This window comes from Primulina tabacum, chromosome 11 (genome assembly GCF_025594145.1).
Source record: "Primulina tabacum isolate GXHZ01 chromosome 11, ASM2559414v2, whole genome shotgun sequence".
In the NCBI taxonomy this organism is placed as follows: domain Eukaryota; kingdom Viridiplantae; phylum Streptophyta; class Magnoliopsida; order Lamiales; family Gesneriaceae; genus Primulina; species Primulina tabacum.
Genome location: NC_134560.1, coordinates 34,935,520 through 34,954,573, shown reverse-complemented (window position 1 = coordinate 34,954,573; position 19,054 = coordinate 34,935,520). Strand labels below are relative to the sequence as shown.

At 33.6% G+C, this 19,054-nt stretch overlaps 1 long non-coding RNA gene and 1 pseudogene across 1 annotated transcript in view; one reads left to right on the top strand and one right to left on the bottom strand.

The window, feature by feature from the left end:
• The window catches only part of LOC142517863 (uncharacterized), a 43,754-nt gene extending 25,855 nt beyond the window's left edge, over positions 1–17,899 (bottom strand). The window contains exons 1-2 of the long non-coding RNA XR_012813409.1: positions 17,253–17,899; positions 12,303–15,587 (exon numbers count right to left, since the gene is read on the bottom strand). This is a non-coding gene — a long non-coding RNA (uncharacterized LOC142517863). The remainder of the gene's footprint in view (positions 1–12,302; positions 15,588–17,252) is intronic.
• On the top strand, positions 504–3,922 carry LOC142518649 (putative disease resistance RPP13-like protein 1; annotated as a pseudogene).
• Positions 17,900–19,054: the final 1,155 nt, after the last annotated feature.

The following is a 19,054-nucleotide window of genomic DNA, read 5'->3' as shown; positions in this document are numbered from 1 at the left end:
TATGGGGATGGGGATGAGGATGAATTTAATAAATGGGTGTGGAGATGGGTGTATGAAATCCGACCCATACCCTACCCATTGCCATCCCTATCTTCGAGGACACCAAAATATTTAATTCCATAATTATCTTTTTTATTCTACTAAAAATCTCCTCAATTCACCCGATATTTTATGTAGAAAAAATTTTAAACAAACTTCTCTTTTAAATCTAATTATTTTTTAAATTGAAAATAATTTCGTATCAATTATTTAATATTATTGATTAAATTAAAAATAATAATGACAAATACAGCAAGTCTGCATCTTTTACTTGTACGTATAAAGTGTCCTTATTTGCATCTCCTCACCGAGTTACGGAAGACACAAGACCAAGAAAGGAAGACAGCATATTGTCGACAAACTTGTGAGTAATTTATGTTCGTAGTAGTAATTCAAGTACATGTTGTAAATTTCATTTATTCTGTCAATAATTACGTTTTATGATTGATCAGCGGATAATATAACCGTATAGGATTGAATTGCTTCGACTCGAGATTCTAATGGGGGCTTTAATCCGAGTCCTGATTTGAGATATTTGTTCAAAGTTTTTACCACTAAAAAAAATCCCATCTTTGTGTGAGAAGAGGCGATTCGTGATACTTTGTTTTTGTTACTTTTTTTTAGAAAACAGATTGATTTTCGTGATTCTTGAATCTCCGCACGTTGTGACTCAGGAACAATCAAGAAAATGGCTGTGGACAAGCTATTCCTTGGATCACATCTTGAGGTACTGCTTCAGAAATTGAGCGATGGTGCTGCGATGGACTTAGCCCGCCGCCTGAGAGTCGATTGCGATTTCAAGGAGATGTGGATGTCCCTTTTGCTTGTTGCTCACGTGCTTGAGGATGCTAAACCCGTAAACATACGGTTAGAGGAGCTAAGAGATTTGGCTTATGACTTGGAGGATGTAGTGGATGAATTCACCACCCTAGCTTTGATTCAAGATGTGAAGAAGGGGATCCAGCATACTAAGAATAGTATGGTGCGGAAACTGATTCTTACCTGCAGCAATTTCACGCCCAGGGCACTGGTATCGAATCGCAGGCTGGTGTCCACAATAAAAGACATCAGAAAAAAACTGAATAACATCTCTGAAAAATGGAGTGATTGGAATTTGAGAAACTTTGGTGGGCTGTCCAGTCGATCAGGAGTAATGAGGTCGGAAAGCACTTATCAGTTAATGGAATATGATGTTTATGGGAGAGATGAAGATAAGAAAGCTATAAAAGAAATTTTACTCAGGGTTGAGTCGAGCACTAAGAATTTCAGTGTCATTCCAATTGTTGGAATGGGCGGTATTGGGAAAACGGCTCTTGCCCAACTGCTTTATAACGATGAAGACGTGAAGAGAAACTTTGGTGTGAGGGTTTGGGTTCATGTCTCCCAGAAATTTGATGTGTTGAAGATCACCAAAAAAATTCACCAAGCGGTCACTAAAATGAGTGGTACTGGGTACATGGATTTAGCCATGCTTCAAGAAGATCTGCATGAGAAGATAGTGAATATTAAGTTTTTTATTGTTTTCGATGATGTTTGGAACAAGAACTATGTGGAGTGGCATGATCTATGCAGCCATTTGAGTTTTGGGCTGTCCGGAAGCAAAATCATATTTACAACTCGCAATCATGTTGTTGCATCAGTGGTAGCCTCTGCTCAATCTGCCTACCACATGAAATTATTAACCGATGAAGAATGTCAATCCATACTGGCTCAACATGCTCAGATATCATCCCAGGAGAATTCCCATTTACAAGAAGTTGTTCGAGGATTAGCAAATATGTGTAAAGGCTTACCTTTGGCGGCAAAGGTATTGTAGAATGAATTCCATCAAATCAGCTGTCAATAATCTTCAAAATATTGGTAGTCAGTCAATGGGTCTTGTATCCATCTACTTTAAATTATTAGCACTATGTTAGGCAATTTAAATCCCTTGTTATCACATACAGTCAATCATAGCAGATAATTAGGAGTATTTTTATATGATTCTTTGTAGTTTTGTGCTCAATCATCTCTTGTATCGTTGTATATCTACTCAAAATACAATCAATATAACTAAGGCATTACATTCTTACAGGTAGTTGGTGGAGTTTTACGCTCTAAGAATAGCAAAGACGAATGGAAAGATGTTCTAAGTAGCAAGATATGGAGTTTATCGAAAGAAAATATTCTTCCCATTTTAAGATTGAGTTATCACCATCTTCCTTCACATTTTGAGGCTTCCGTTTGCATATTGCTCGGTTTTTCCAAAGGATTATGAATTTGATCAAAATGAGCTTGTACATTTGTGGATGGGAGAAGGTTTTCTTGATGTTCCAAATGAACGAAAAAGCAAGAAAGACTTGGGTCATAAGTACTTCAACGAGCTGCTATCAAGATCCTTTTTCCAAAGAAAAAGTGGCAGAGATTCAAAATTTGTAATGCATGATCTTATAAGTGAATTAGCTCATTTTGTTTCGGGAGGAGTGTGCTACTGTTTGGATGATAAATTGGACACTGATCAGGATCACCAATTACCCAAGAAGATTCGGCATGCTTCTTTCCTTGGTCATGAATGTGAACATTTACTTGAATTTGAGGGCTTCCGACAAATTAAAGGTTTGAGAACGTTCTTGCCAATGCCAGTACAAAATTCGCTCTCTTCACCTCCTTTCCACTTATCTAATAGGATTTTAGTCGAAATGATACCAAGATTGCATAGCTTGAGAACTTTATCGTTAAGCGGCTATTCCATCACTGAGCTGCCGAGTTCCATTTGCAACTTGATACTTTTACGCTACCTTAACCTATCCGGGACACTAATTGTTACGTTGCCACCTTCTGTAAGTGGTCTATTGTCTTTGGAATTTTTGTCTCTAAGTGATTGTCGTTTAATCCACAAGCTTCCGTTGACCTTAGGGGATCTATCTAACTTATGCCATCTTGATATCTCTAATACTGATCGACTGAAAGATTTGCCGGTCGAAATCAGTAGACTGTTGCGTCTCCAGATATTGCCTAAAATCATTTTGGGTGGAGTTGGTAATTTTGGACTCAAGGAATTGAGGTGGCTGAAGCATTTAAGAGGTACTTTTGCCATTTTTGAGTTGCAAATCTTGACGATGCAACAGAGGCTGGTCTTTGGTACAAGAGCGAAATTGAAGATTTGCAATTGTCGTGGGGAAGTGCTGACGCTGTTAATTCCCAAGGTATAAGTCACGAAGATGTCATAGACCAGCTAGAGCCTCATCATAATTTAAGAAAACTCAAGATTGAGTCGTACAAAGGTGTTAACTTCCCGGATTGGGTTGGGGATCCATTGTATGCAAAATTGTCAAGTTTGTCTCTTAGCAACTGTACTGAGTGCACATCTTTACCGCCTTTAGGATTGCTGCCAGAGCTCAAACACCTGCATATTGGAGGCATGCCAAGAATCAAATGCATTGGAACCGAGTTTTATGGGAGGTAAACCGATGTCCCATTTCAAAGGCTCGAAACTCTGAGATTTGAGCATATTGTCAGAATTGGAGAAATGGTCTGCTAGAAGTGAGGAGAGCATGATACACTTCCCACTTCTTCATCGGCTTACAATGTTCAAATGCGACAAATTAAATGATGTTGCTCCGATGAGCTTACCTTTTCTATCAGAGTTAGATACTGAGGGATGCAACATTGTTTTGTTAAAAGACAAAGGGAAATATTGGCCCAAGTTTGCTGGAAAGATCGATGGAAATAACGTGCATCAACAGAAAAATTAACTTTCGACCACTCAGGACACCAAATCGGGTATTATCCGCATTTGCTATCAATTTCATAAACTTTAGGACCACCACGCTCATGTCACCGAAGAAACACGAAATTCTAATCCTCCAATTAATTAATTTTCTTTTTTTATGTGCAGTACGTACAGATCATGGTCACAGAATGCTTTGCAGGAAGAACACAAGTCTTTGTTTTCTTTTTAATTATTGCAAACATAACATTTTGGATATGTTTAAATCGTACTTCTGGATTGTTTCTTCAGATCTTTTTAAGCAATATAATATGCATGTAATGGTATCCCAATATATTATCGTATTTCGTTTATAGCAGTTCGATGGAGAACATTTCAAAAACAACTCTATTTATTTCAGCTCACTTATCCTATCTGATATCTATTTTACAAAATATACGTCGAAAGCAATAGATTATAATTTTTTCATAAATCTCGCATGATATGAATTATTACAAAAAATATTTTTTATTAGCTAAAAAATAAATATAACAATTATTATCAAATAATTGTGTAAATTATAAATCAATTAATAACTAGTCACGACTGAGATGTTGTGTAATTTAATTGTGTTAATTACCACAACTTGATGTTTTCAGCAAAAAATATATTCATAAAATAATTTATTTATTTTGACAATGGAAAAATTATGATTTTTAATACAATAATAATAAAACTTTAATATTCCAAATTCACATATTGAATCGTTATACCTAATATATAATATATGTCCATATAAAAATATTAATGCTAGGCCTTGAGTCCTCAATGTAATCCGTGAAATAGTATCACTTATTTATATCTGTGATACGAGTCAATCCAATCCATATTTGTAATTAAAACAATAATTTTAGCATAAAAAGTAATATTTTTTATAGGTCGGGTCAGATCGAATATCCATATCACAAAATTGAACTTTAAATCGGTCTCGCATGAGTTTATGTGTTGTTAGAAAGAGGATGTTATTTTTACTCAAATTTTGTTAATCGCATAACATGATTTTATATTCATATAATTTCATAACATGATTTTTATTTACGCCATTTACCTTTTTTTTTTCCCAATTTATTATAGCCAAAAATATTTTCTACAAAAAAAAATTTATTCTACAACATGCTAGTTTTTTTATGTTCATATGATATGTATAATTATTAAATTATAATATATTCAATATTTATTTCAGTAAAATATTTTTTAAAATAAAGGAATGTTATCCATATACTAATTTTTTAAAAATCTTACTTTATTTTTTATTATCTCGTGCGCCATATTTTTGTAATTTTTTTTTAAAAAAAACGGAATAATAATTATAAAATAAAAAATTCAATTTCATTAATTATGAAAAAGTCAAAAAAATTCTAAAATTTATTGGCATCTTTTTCAAAAGAATTATAAATGCATGAAATTCAATTTTGGTATATATTTCTTTTAAATGAATTTTTTTAACTAAGTAAAAAATTTAATTTAATTCCTAGGAAATAATTTTAAAACATTATTTTTTAATTAAAAAATTGAGAAGTTATGACACATTAGCTAATAAAAAAAAATATAATCAAGAGTGGCCTTGCAATATGATCATTCCTTACTTTTTACATGATGACACCTTAACTAATAAAAAATAATATAAATGACATTATGGAAAAAATATCTCACATGTTTGGAAATAATATCAAATGAATTATGGTAAGATTTTCACCCCACCTTTTAAATAGGAGGAGCCTCATTCTCGATTTTTACACCAAAATATATCACACAAAATTCGTGAGTGTGCTCCCTAGTGCTATCAAGATTCTGAAGCATTTTTTTTCAAGTCGAAGTTCTGTCCAAGTGCTGTAAAAAAATGATTTACGATTACGATTACTATGACAATTATGAAAATATGATTTTATGAAAATGTTTATGCAGGAAAGTCGTGTTATGTATTTATGTTTAAATTATGCTATGTACGAGCTATGTTAAAATTGCATGAATTTTATTATGTATAACTTAATATTTACGGGTTAAGCATGCTGAGTCATTAAAAGCCCGTTTGGTATCAAAAGTTTTTTGATTAAAAAAGTGCTTTTTTAAGTTGGCTTTTAAAAGTGCCTTTTTAAGTAAAAGTTGTGTTAGTATTGTGTTTGGATGAATAGATAAAAAGCACTTTTTAAATTAATAAATGTGTTTGGATATATATCATTAAAGTGCTTTTTTAACTCATTAATTTATATATATATTTTATAACGGATTTCTAAACAAGTGTGATGTATAAATATAAATAATTAAATCCATACCAAAACAATAAAATATTGAAATCTTAAAAACCATAAAAGCAATTGTTAATAACAATGGTTAATGTTTACATTCTACTTTAATTTATTTAAATAAAAACTAATAGTTCAATGTCGACCTTGTATTGGCAGTGAATTTTTTATGTCATCTCTCAATTCTTTCATTTCTGTAATATTTTCTTGTGTTGGCTCTTGCCATCTCGTACCTCTGTCATGGACATAAACATTTTCACCATCTTGCTCGATTTCTTGTAAATCATCAATATTTTCGAGTTGTTCAAGAATATCTCCAGCCGCATCGTATCGCCTTATGAAATTGTGTAAAGCAAAACATGCCACTATAATTTTAAATTGAGTATCTAGACAAAATGTGGGCATATTTTGTAATACCTTCCATCGTGCTTTGCACACTCCAAATGTTCTTTCAATAACCGTCCTTAAACTGGAATGATGATAATTAAATACTTCATTTTTTTATCTGAACTTTGGAGCCAATCGAAATTGAGGTAAATGATATCTAGTATCTTTATACGGTCCCATAAAGCCTTTGAAAGTAGGATAACCTGCATCAACTAAATAATATTTACCTGCAAAAAATAAGAGTTAAAGTGTAAATATTTATCTAACAATTATTTAAAAAAACATATAAGATATATTAATATCAAACTTTCAGGTGGGAGTGGAAAATGCAATCTCTCGCTGCGCATAGCCTCTTTAAAAATTTTAGAATCATGAGCAGAACCTTCCCAACCAGCCCATACAAAAGTAAAGCACATGTCGAAGTCGCATACAGCCATAACATTTGTTGAAGTATACCCTTTTCTTCCAATGAAATCTATTTGCTTGCTAGGCGGAACACGAATGCATATATGTGTGCCATCAATAGCCCCTATACAATCTTTAAAATAAGGCCAATATCTTTTGTCATTCTTAATATATTCAGGGACATCTGTAAAATTAAGATCGATAGGTTTGATGATATCTCTCGACAACTTCCATATGGACTCTAAAACGCTGTGAAACTGTCTTGAAACAGTTTCCCCCGATTGTTGAAAACGCTCTTGAACATTTCTAACTGAAGCAAGTTGACCCATCATGTACAAAAATAATCCCACCTTTTCATAGATATCAACTCCTTTTGTTGGCTGTAAGCTATATTTTTGGAGTAGATCGTCACATAGTTTATAAAAAACATGTTTCCTCATTCTAAACATTTCAAAGCATCGTGTCTCATTACCATTTAATATCTCTACCACCCATTGAGACCCTGATAACCACGATGTCCTACATTTTTCTTTAACAATATATTTCAAAACATAATTCGTAACACCACACAAGGATAACAAAATCATTCTTTTCTTAGATACATGTGTATTTCTAATAGAATCAACGGAAATGTCGGAATCACTTGATGCATCAGATTTATCTGATATAGTGGAGCCTGAACTCGCAGACATCCTGTGAAAATATATGAATAAAGATAAATATATAAAAAAAACAATAAACATTGAAAGTTTTAGATTATTGCATTAAAAATTTAAACATACTACTTAGTAAAGTTGACTCATCAATCAATAAAAGAAAAAACAAGTGCATTATTCAAGTATTTTTCCTAAAAACATAACTCATGTTAATAACGCTTCAAATCATCTTTAGTGAATGTCTTTGCCCAACCAAGCTGCAGTTCCGAGTCCTTCAATCCGATAAATGTTTGACTATTATGCTTTTTACCCAAAACTCTAGTAACTATGAAGAATTGCTCACTGCCAATCACCATACCAGGCAAACTACGAAGAACCTCCAGACAATTTTCAATGCTACATGGATCATCTTTTGGTGTTTCGTGTATAGACTTTTGAGTCTCAAATTCTTGAAGGACACGATCAAGTTGATCGGCTAACCTAGTGGCAATGGGACCTCTTTTTTCCCCACTCTCCCTTCTTTTTCTCTTCCTTTGCTGCATAGAGTTGTCAGCTCCCATTGTTGAGTTTTTCATAAATTCTTGTCTTTCAATATTAATATAAACATCACTTTGAAACTCTCCATCTAACTGAACATCCCAATCATTTGTATCATCGTTGAAATTATTATGAATTGGTTGATCTTCTGATGGTGCTATTGCAGCATAGCCAGTTGCTATGGAACCTTTAAATATATTTTCCAATAAATCTAAATTCTTGGGTCCCCTCAATCTAAACTTTGCATACTCAGGATTTTCCTGTAATTTGCAACGTAACAAAAAATAAATAAAAATAATTGATTAAAAATTTAAAATGTAGTATATAAATTATGTACCTTAATCTTATCCTCCCACCAACTATTATCAGCTTGCACGGTCATCTTGTTATGATCCCAACCAAGGCCAGTCTCATTATTTCCAATAAGTTGTACCCACAGTGCAAAATATTTTCTCATAGAATCCATTTATTTTTGAATTGTTTTTTATTCAAAGAAAGTCCCGTTCTCTCATGAAATTTTGAAACTAAATTTGTGTATCCCGTTTTGTTTAAATGTTTGGTAGGCTTATTGCCGGATTCAATTTCTTCCTCACAAATTTTTAAAAATATTTCGGTATTCTGATCAGTCCAATCCACCTTATTATTCCCATCAGCAACAAATCCAGGTTCAACAGTCTCAATCGTATATCTAGGTAATTGACTTGGATTTGATAATCATCGTTTAGGAGCTAACTTCGAATACATTCTATATTCAAAAAATAAAACATAAAAAAACAATAGATTATCTAATTCACAATATCATAAATGAAAAAGTAATACAAACAAGGATTAAATAATATTACAGTAATATTATGGTATATAACATATTTTAATTAATATAATATTATATACGTAATACACAAGAATTGATGAATATTATATACGTAGTTGCAAAAAAATGGAATAAGCAAATACTTTCCCCTTCCTGACTTCCTGGATTTATCGGATCATTGACCGAATTGTAACATAATTATCTAATTCACAATACGAAATAGAGACGTAAATGAATAGGGAGTGTAGATTCTGCAGCAAAAAAAAAAGCAGAAAAAAATGAACGAACAAAAACCTCGACGGAAAAAAAAAAATTGTACCTTGTAGAAGAATGGAGAAAAGATTGAGAGGAGGCTACTGGTGGATTTTTTTTTTTAAGGTTATTAAAAAAGTTAGTGAAAATAACTCTAAAATAGGGCTTTTAAAAAGCTCTAATTTCAACTTAAATAAGTGTTTTTTAAGCAGTAGAAGCCCACCCAAACAAGTTAAAAATTAAAAAAGCATTTTTTTATAAAAAAAAAACGCTTTTTTAATTGCAGCTTCGTATACCAAACGGGCTCTAAGACTCACTAGACTTTATCGATGCAGATGATGTAAATGAGGAGGCTGGAGGTGGTGACCCACAATAGGCTCGGGCCAATGGCAGTGCAAACTCGAGGACCTTGTAATTCACTAGTGTTTTAATTATGCACGTTTAAAACTATTTTCTCAAATTTTATGCCTAAGTATTGGTGACTAGTAAGTCGAGATTTTATTATTATATTGGATTTTTCAAAGTTTGGTGGATGTTTTTAACTTGGATTTTATGGTTGTGGTAATTAAAATGATAGAGTTTTAATATTAATTTTATTGTATCATGCGTGGTGACCGTTAATTTGTTTTACGAGTTATATTTATGATAAATTATTTAATAAAAAATTTCAAAATTTTCACAAATATTAAAGTATTAGTATTTTAAGATACGGTTCGTAACATCGAACGTAATGGATTTTTTTTTCAAAAAAGTTAAACTAGATAAAAGTTATGAATAAAATACTTTAAATAAAGATTACACAACTTATCTTGTGGTGTGAAGATTTATAAACGATTAAGAAAATAAAAGATACTATGAGTCTGGAACTCATGACAAATGACATAAAAGTAGGAAAAAAATAAAGAGAAGAAAAAATATTCTCTACAAACCAACGAAGGATCACACAAGTTTCTATTCAAATAGAACAAATTAGTCATACAAAAAAATTATGTTTTAAAGTTGTGAAAGCTATTGAAAAACCAAGTGGTTCTTAAAAAAAAAAAAATTAGAGAAAGACCATAAGTAAAACAATTCAGATAGACAAAATAAGAAGAACACGAGCAAAAACAAGCTCAAGTGATAAAGAAAAAAGGCAACATCAAAGTCGATGATGACAAAGAAATCGTGAAAATCAGAAATGATGAAAGCAGTACCGGGTTAAGCATGTTGAGTTATTAAGACTCAATAAACTTGATCGATGCAGATGATGCAGTTGAGGAGGCTGGAGGTGGTGACCCACAGTAGGCTCGGGTCAGTGGCAATACAAACCCGAGGACCTTGTAGTTCACTAACGTTTTAATTATGCACGTTTAAAACTATTTTCTCAAATTTTATGCCTAAGTATTGGTGACTAGTAAGTCGAGATTTTATTTTGGAATTTTCAAAGTTTGGTGGATGTTTTTAACTTGGATTTTGTGGTTGTGGTAATTATAATGATAGAGTTTTAATATTAATTTATATTTGTGTGTGTGTGTGTGTGTTGGGCGGGAGGGGGGTGTAGCCCAACTAGGGATACGTCTCTAAACAAAATACTTGCAACAGAATTACCACATCTGAAATGAATATGTGGGAGTTGGGGCTGTGATAGCCCCTACTATGGATACGTCCCCGAACTGAATACTTGTAAGAGAATGACCATGACTGAAACACTCGGTCGGTCCTACAGTTGATATATATATAGTCATAGTCTGGTATTTTGTTTTATTTTTTTTCGACTTTATCATTTACAATTATGAAGCACGCAACTCGAGTGTCGATTGCACCACTAACTCAAAATCATCTAAAGCTCAACCACTACAAGACATTATAAATATCCAATTCTTAGGAGTACAAATTATTAGATTAGCAATAAGCAGATCTCATTAACAAAACTCGATATCGATCTATGTACGCCACAAACCAACTGGATATATCATTCTGTACAAATCGATACTGATATATTTGTGATCATTTAGTGGAATCCGATCGAAGCTCGCTTAATTTCAAACTAATTAAAGAAAATGGTACTCTCTCCATTCTAATTTATATTTTTCTATATGCATATATAAGCTGCATGCCGCTATATATATTTATAAGTCCAATGTGCATGTCTCTGTAGGTGGAAGATATATTGGTTAGTGGAACTTGAGGTGTCATCCATAGGAATAGGATTATGCCACCATTCACAGCTGCAACCCATCGGCATTCTTATATATATATATATATATATTGGTTAGTGGAACTTGAGGTGTCATCCATAGGAATAGGATTATGCCACCATTCACAACTGCAACCCCATCGGCATTCTTCCCAATATATATTTTTATATTGGAAATGCATAATAATAATAGTAATAGTAAAGATCAAGAAATCTTTTCAGAGCACAAAACAAAACAACACAGATTGAATTAATCAGAGTAGATCAAGGATTTGTAAGCAAATTGATCTATCCAATACACAAGTTCAAAAGTCAAGGAAAACTTTGGTGTGAGAGTTTCGGTTCATGTCTCGCAGGAGTTTGATGTATTGAAGATCACTACAAAGATTTGTAATTCGATTACTAAAAAAGTGGTACTAGAGACATAGATTTAGCTACGTTTCAAGAAACCTGCAGGAGAAGTTGAAGAAGATTAAATTTTTAATTGTTTTAGATGATCTCTGGAATGAAAACTATGACGAGCGACATACTCTGTGCAGCCCTTTGAAGTTTGGGTTGTCGGGAAGCAAAATCATAGTTAAAGCTCCCAATCATGTTGTTGAATCAGTGGTTGTGAAGGATCGTGTGCTGGGCATCTTCGTAATGCTTTAAACACAATATTCTCCAATGAGCTGCAATAGCTCGTGTTCTAAGAATGTTAATACCGATGAATTAATCGAGTTTGGTTTTAAAACCATGCGGAAGAAACTCGAAATAATCCTTCGTGAAGAAAGCTGTTAAATTTGAAAGCATTTTAACTTATGTAAACTGAATAACTGAAAAGCATAGAATCAGTTCTCGGATGTTTCAGTTCAATTATGGCAAGAACTAAACTGATAACACCTCGAACTGATCAAATCAATTTGAAAACCACAGTTAATCAGTTAAGTACACAAGATATGTTTATGGATGTTCGGAGACTTCAAATGCTCCTACGTCACCCCTTCTACTACCTCGGGTAGGATCCATTAAAGGACTTTGATTTATACAACACCTTGTACAAACCCACTACAGCTTAGGACTTACACTACTGCCTAATCTGAACTCCTAGCCTAGACTGAAGGCAACAACTTTCAGCCAACACTTCTTCAACGTCTGTGTGTCAAAGACTACATACACACGTTTAATGTCTTTGTGCAAGACTCTATTTGAGTGGTGGTGTGTGTTCGTATGTGAGAACTGAACAATGAATACACCAAGAAGGTGTTCTCACACACTGAGGGAAGTAAGCTTCTAAACAAAGCTGATAATAATTGAGTATTCCATCCAGGCTGATTGCTTCTTGAAAGCTGATAGACAAATAAGCGTGCCCTTTCTTTTTCCACTCTCTCACTTGTATTGCGGATGGTCTTGGTCTGTATTTATAGCAGCACGATGACCGTACACCAAGACTCATCACATGTGATCGTTGCAGCTTTGAATGCAGTTCCTTGAACTTTGTGTCTCGACTTTTCCGACAGCTCTTCTGGAACATCTTGTCTTTAAGCTTTGCTGCAACGTCCATTATTGTCATTTGACTGGACCTTTGCTTTTATACCGTTGTGCACAGCTAGATTTCATTGAGTAAGCTTGTCGTGTTCTGCAAACCGATTGATTCCAAACTGATGCTCTAAACTGGTCAGTTGAGCTGGTCTTGAACTGGTGCGGTGAAATCAGTTGGCTCGTCAGTTGAACTGATTTCACTGATTCAGTTGAACTGGTCAGTTGGGTTCTTCATCAGTTGAACTCTTCAATAGTTGGCCGGGCTTCTGAAGGTCTTCTGCCGAGGTACTTATCAACTGATCAATCAGTTGAATTGTTCTTGATACAACAGCTGGAGTGGTTCAGTTTGATTGGTCAATCGGAGCTTTCAGTTTGCTTCTCAATAGCTTCAGTTTTGCTCGATTAACTGATCAGTTTGAATTCTGATCAGTTCCAGTTTCCTGCGCACTTCGATAGATCATTAGAAACAGAATAACAAGTTTTGTTAACATCAAAATCAAGATTATGAACATAAAATGTTCCAACAGTTGGCTCTGCTCAATCAACCTACCACTTGAAGTTACTAACTAATAAAGATTTTCAATACCTAATAACTCAACGTTCTCAGATATCTTTCCAAAATATTTCGCACTTACGAGAAGTTGGTCAAGGATTAGTGAAAAAGTGTAAAGGCTTACCATTGGCAGCAAAGGTAATGTAAAACGAATTTTATAAAATAACTTGTCAATAATCTTAACAGTATTCAAGGTTGATTAATCATTCTTGCATCTGTCTATTTTAAGTTCTCGGTATTATCTTAGGCAATTCAATCTCTGTTTATATGCATTCAATCATATAATATTTTTTATTTGATTCTTACGTAGTTTTGTACTCAATCATCACTTCTATACTTGTATATATACCCAACGTCCAATCAATATACTGCTAAATCGTTCATCAAACTCTTTGAGAGTTTCTCCGGGCTTCATTTGACATTATCAAACTTCTGGATGGCAATGATCAGCTTGTTTTCCTTGGTTTGATCATTTCCAATATCTAACTCTGATAGAAAAGGTAAGCTCATCGGAGCAACATCATTTAATTTGTCGCATTTGAACATTGTAAGCCGATGAAGAAGTGGAAAGTGTATCAGGCTCTCCTCACTTCTAGTAGACCATTTCTCCCATTTTGACATATGCTCAAATCTAAGAGTTTCTAGCCTTTGAAATGGGACATCGTTTTCCCTCCCATAAAACTCGGTTCCAATACATTTGATTATTGGCATGCCTCCAATATGCAGGTGTTTGTGCCCAGGCAGCAATCCTAAAGGCGGTAAAGATGTGCACTTAGTACAGTTGCTAAGAGACAAACTTGACAATTTTTCATACAATGGATCCATAATCCAATCCGGGAAGTTAAAACCTTTGTACGACTCAATCTTGAGTTTTCTTAAATTATGACGAGGCTGTAGCTGGTCTATGACATCTTTGTGACTTGTACCTTGGGAATTAACAACGTCAGTACTTCCCCATGACAATTACAAATCTTCAATTTCCCTCTTGCGCTAAAGACTAATCTCCATTGCATCGTCAAGATTTGCACTGTTTAGCAACTCAAAAATGGCAAAAGCACCTCTTAAATGCTTTAGCCACCTTAATTCTTTGAGTCCCAAGTTACCAAATCCACCCAAAACGATTTTAGGCAATATCTGGAGACATATCAATCTACTGATTTCGACCGACAAATCTTTTAGTTGATCGGTGTTAGAGATATCAAGATGGCATAAGTTAGATAGATCCCCTAAGGTCGATGGCAGCTTGTGGATGAAATGACATTTACTTAGAGACAAAAATTCCAAAGACAAGAGACCACTTACAGAAGGTGGAGTACCAAGCTGCAAATGGAACTCGGCGGCGATGGAATAGCCGCTTAAAGATGAAGTTCTCAACTTGTGCAATCTTGGTATCAGTTCGACTAAAATCATGTTAGATAAGTGGAAATGAGGCGAAGAGAGTGAATTTTGTAATGGCATTGGCAAGAACGTTCTCAAACCTTTTTGTCGGAAGCCCTCAAGTTTAAGGAAAGTTCACATTCAGGACTTTCTTGGGTAATTTGTAATCCTGATCAGTGTCCAATTTCTAAGCCAAACAGTAGCATACTCCTCCCGGCCGCCCATTCCAACAACTGGAATGACAGTGAAATTCTTAATGCTCGACTCAACCCTGATTAACATTTTTTTTATCGCTTTCTTATCTTCATCTCTCCCATAAACATCATATTCCATAAACAGATAAGTGCTTTCCGACCTCATTACTCCTGATCGACTGGACAGCCCACCAAAGTTTCTCAAATTCCAATCACTCCATTGTTTAGAGATGTTATTCAGTTTTTTTCTGATGTCTTTTATGGTGGACACCAGCCTACAATTAGATACAAGTGCTCTGGGCGTGAAATTGCTGCAAATAGGAATCAGTTTCCTCACCATACTATTCTTAGTATGCTGGATCCCCTTCTTCACATCTTGAATCAAAGCTAGGGTGGTGATTTCATCCACTACATCCTCCAATTCATAAGCCAAATCTCTTAGCTCCTCTAACAGTATGTTTTCGGGTTTAGCATCCTCAAAAGCATGGGAGTAACAAGCAGAAGGGACTTCCGCATCTCCTTGTTCGCAATCGACTCTCAGGCAGCGGGTTAAGTCCATCACAGCACCGTAGCTCAATTTCTGAAGCAGTATCTGAAGATGTGATCCAAGGAATAGCTTGTCCACAACCATTTTCTTGATTGTTCCCGAGTTGCAACGTGCGGAGATTCAAGAATCACGAAAATCAATCTGTTTTCCAAAATAAAGCAAACAAAAACAACGCATCACGAATTTTCTATTCTCACAGAAAGATGATATTTTTTTAATGGTAAAAACTTTGAAAAGATATCTCATACCAGGCCCCCTATATAATCTCGAGTCCAAGCAATTTCAATCATGTACGGTTATATCTTTTGAAATCAGATCCAAAACATACCATGTCATAGGCCCTTTTGTTTATAGGTGTATGGATAAAAATCCTACCATAACTGGGTTGATATTTCTTCCATATTTATCGATATGCTTCCTTATTGAGAAACTGCATTGTATGCAATTGATATCCAACCTTAATTTCAAATTAATTGTGTATCTTGCACTGGATTTCAAATTTCATGTATTTATTGGGTTGAATTTTTTTTTAATATCATGTATTATTTAATATTTTCGAAATTATTATTTTTATAATAATACCATAATTCAAAAATAAATTTCTATACGTGTCTATATTTAAAAATCACACTCCCAAAATTTTGGTATACATATTTGGATACTTAATAATAATATATTATTATCAGATTTTAAATATTTGGTACTCAAATATCATATATTATTATCAAATTTTCAATGTTTTGTACCAATTTTCATTCGAGAAAAAATGTGGGCTCATGGAGTGCAGAAACAATTTTTTTAGGATCAGAGAGTACAAACACATTTTTTTTGATAGAGACTCGAAACAATTAAAGTATGTTGTTGAAGATTTAATGATCATTTCTCGTTAAGTTAATTGCATTGAATAAATTTATTTGGAGGAATTAGGGATGACAACGGATTTGGTTGAAGCGGGTTTGGACAAACCCGAGCCCCGTTCCAATCCGGGTTGAACCAGCCTAAAATATATAATTTTATATTTATTCAATAAAAAATTTAAAAATTAACAAATCATTAAATTTATATTAATAATATTCAGAAAAAACAATTATCAGAAATTAAAATATATCGACTTGTATTCAATTAATACAAAAAAAAAATTGTAATGTTATATTTTCATATTAAACATATAATAATAATAATAAAATAAAATTATTTTGATCCAAAAATTTTATAAACTAAAATTATAGGTCAGGTATTAACTATTTAGTATAAAAAATACAATTATATCATTAATAATATATATACATATATTTTATATTATTAATATATAGATATATTTTGATGGGACGGGTTTGACCAAATCCGGGACTTGCTAGGTCGAGTCCAAACTCGCCCCGCTGAGACGAGTTTAATATGGGATCGGGTTTAGATCTGACTGATTGTCATCCTTAGAAGAATGATTTCAAACTTATATTTTAAATAAAGTTCACGATTGATGGATTTAATTAAAATTAGAGAAAATTAAATATTCACCTAAATTAAGTTTATTTAAATAAATGAAATGAATTTAAAATCTATTTTATTAAATTCATTCATGATCCGATGCTCTCTCAATATGAAGGCATGACTGCAAATGCTTAAAAAAACGTTATCATGAACTTTTCCAATCTATTTTATTAAATTCATCAATGATCCATTTCACGTATCTCAAATACTTGTAACAGTGTCACCATACTATATACTATAGATAACACTACGGGTGAAGTTACTGTGCACACAAATCAACAGATATGGATGCATAAAGATGTGTAAATCAGTGGTTACCTTTAAATATCATCCACGAAATCAGAACCCTCAGCCGAAGGTGAAGATGAACATGTAAGTAGTATTTCTGTATCTGAAAGATATTGCCCTGTTAATGCAGCCCGTGATTGCCAAATTGTCCTTTAAAAAAAGAAATACAACCTTAAAAATTAATCTTCAATAGAAGTTGAGGCTAGGTAAGTGGTGCAGCGGAAGGGGTGTTTCAAACGGAACAATAAAATACTAAAGAGTGCTCATCTAAGTAGAATACTGATAAAATCTAATCCTAATAAAATACCGATTTCATCCACTACCTCCTCCAATTCATAAGCCAAATCTCTTAGCTACTCTAACCGTATGTTTACGGGTTTAGCATCCTCAAGCACGGGAGTAACAAGCAAAAGGGACTTCCACATCTCCTTGAATCGCAATCGACTCTCAGGCGGCGGGCTAAGTCCATCGCAGTACCGTAGCTCAATTTCTGAAGCAGTATCTGAAGATGTGATCCAAAGAATAGCTTGTTCACAGCCATTTTCTTTATTGTTCCTGACTTGCAACGCGCGGAGATTCAAGAATCACGAAAATCGTTCTGTTTTCCAAAATAAAGCAAACAAAGCATCACGAATTCTCTCCTCACAGAAAGATGAGACCGGGCTTAGCCCAGTTGGTTGGCCTCACCCTTCCCCCTCCCCTAAGTCTAGTAATAAAAAAAAAAAAATCTAAACGTCAATCAATCATAACTTACGCAATAAATTATTATTCCGATAAAATCTGTATCCATCAATCAGCGATGTCAAAATCAGATATGATTCGTCAATTCGACACGGTTCAACCCGAAAAAAAATCAAGTTTGAGTTTCGAGTTTTCGCGTCAGATCGGGTTGGACCCGATAGTTGACCCGAAAAAAATGATCGGGTTGGATTCGAGTTGACCTGAAAATTTTAAATTTTTTTAAAAAAATTATAATTAATAAATATTGCCTATATTTTTATATATTATATGTCTGAAAAAATATTTATTGTATATTTATATTATAAATTTTCATAATTTAATATTTATTTTGAACATTTTTTTATTTTTAAACAATTGTTTATTTGATTTAATAAATATATTTTATTTTTCTACTATTAGACTTTAAAATTTAAATGATATATACGAGGGAGATTTTGTTATTATGTGTTTAAATTAAAATATTAAGTTTTTTTTGAATTTTATTTAATTTTCTTTAAAAAATTCAAAATCGGGTTGATCGAGTTGATTCGGACTGCGGTTGAGAGTTTTCGGATTGACTCGAGTTCGAACTGGGTTCGATTTGAGCACTTTTCGAACAGTACTATTCTCAACCCGATCTAACTCTCTCAACCCACTCGAATTGACACATTTACCATCAACCAAAACAAATACATATGTAGATTCTGAATCCGATAATCCTATCGTTTTCAGAATAATCCCCAATTAAGTGCTGATTTTCTCATTATCTTGAACTTTTACACAGGAGAAACGATAACGATACGAAAACGGCATTCAACAGGAAGGATACTTGCATTGATATCACGAATTCAAGGAGAAGAGATTAAAATGACACGAAAAGAAGTAAGCATGCACCGTTTCAAAAAGAGGGGAAATGGGCAAAAAAAATGTTGAAAATAGATTCAATAACAGCTAATGAGCAAATGAATCTCAAGCGACGCAAGTGAGAGAGGAGATGAGAGTGAGAGGAGGAAGAGGGCTACCAAGATTTACAGTTACGACCATAACAGTCGGATGGGTGAGAGACCTACTAACTTTCTTAAATGAAATTGTTGGTTGGTTTATTTTCTCAA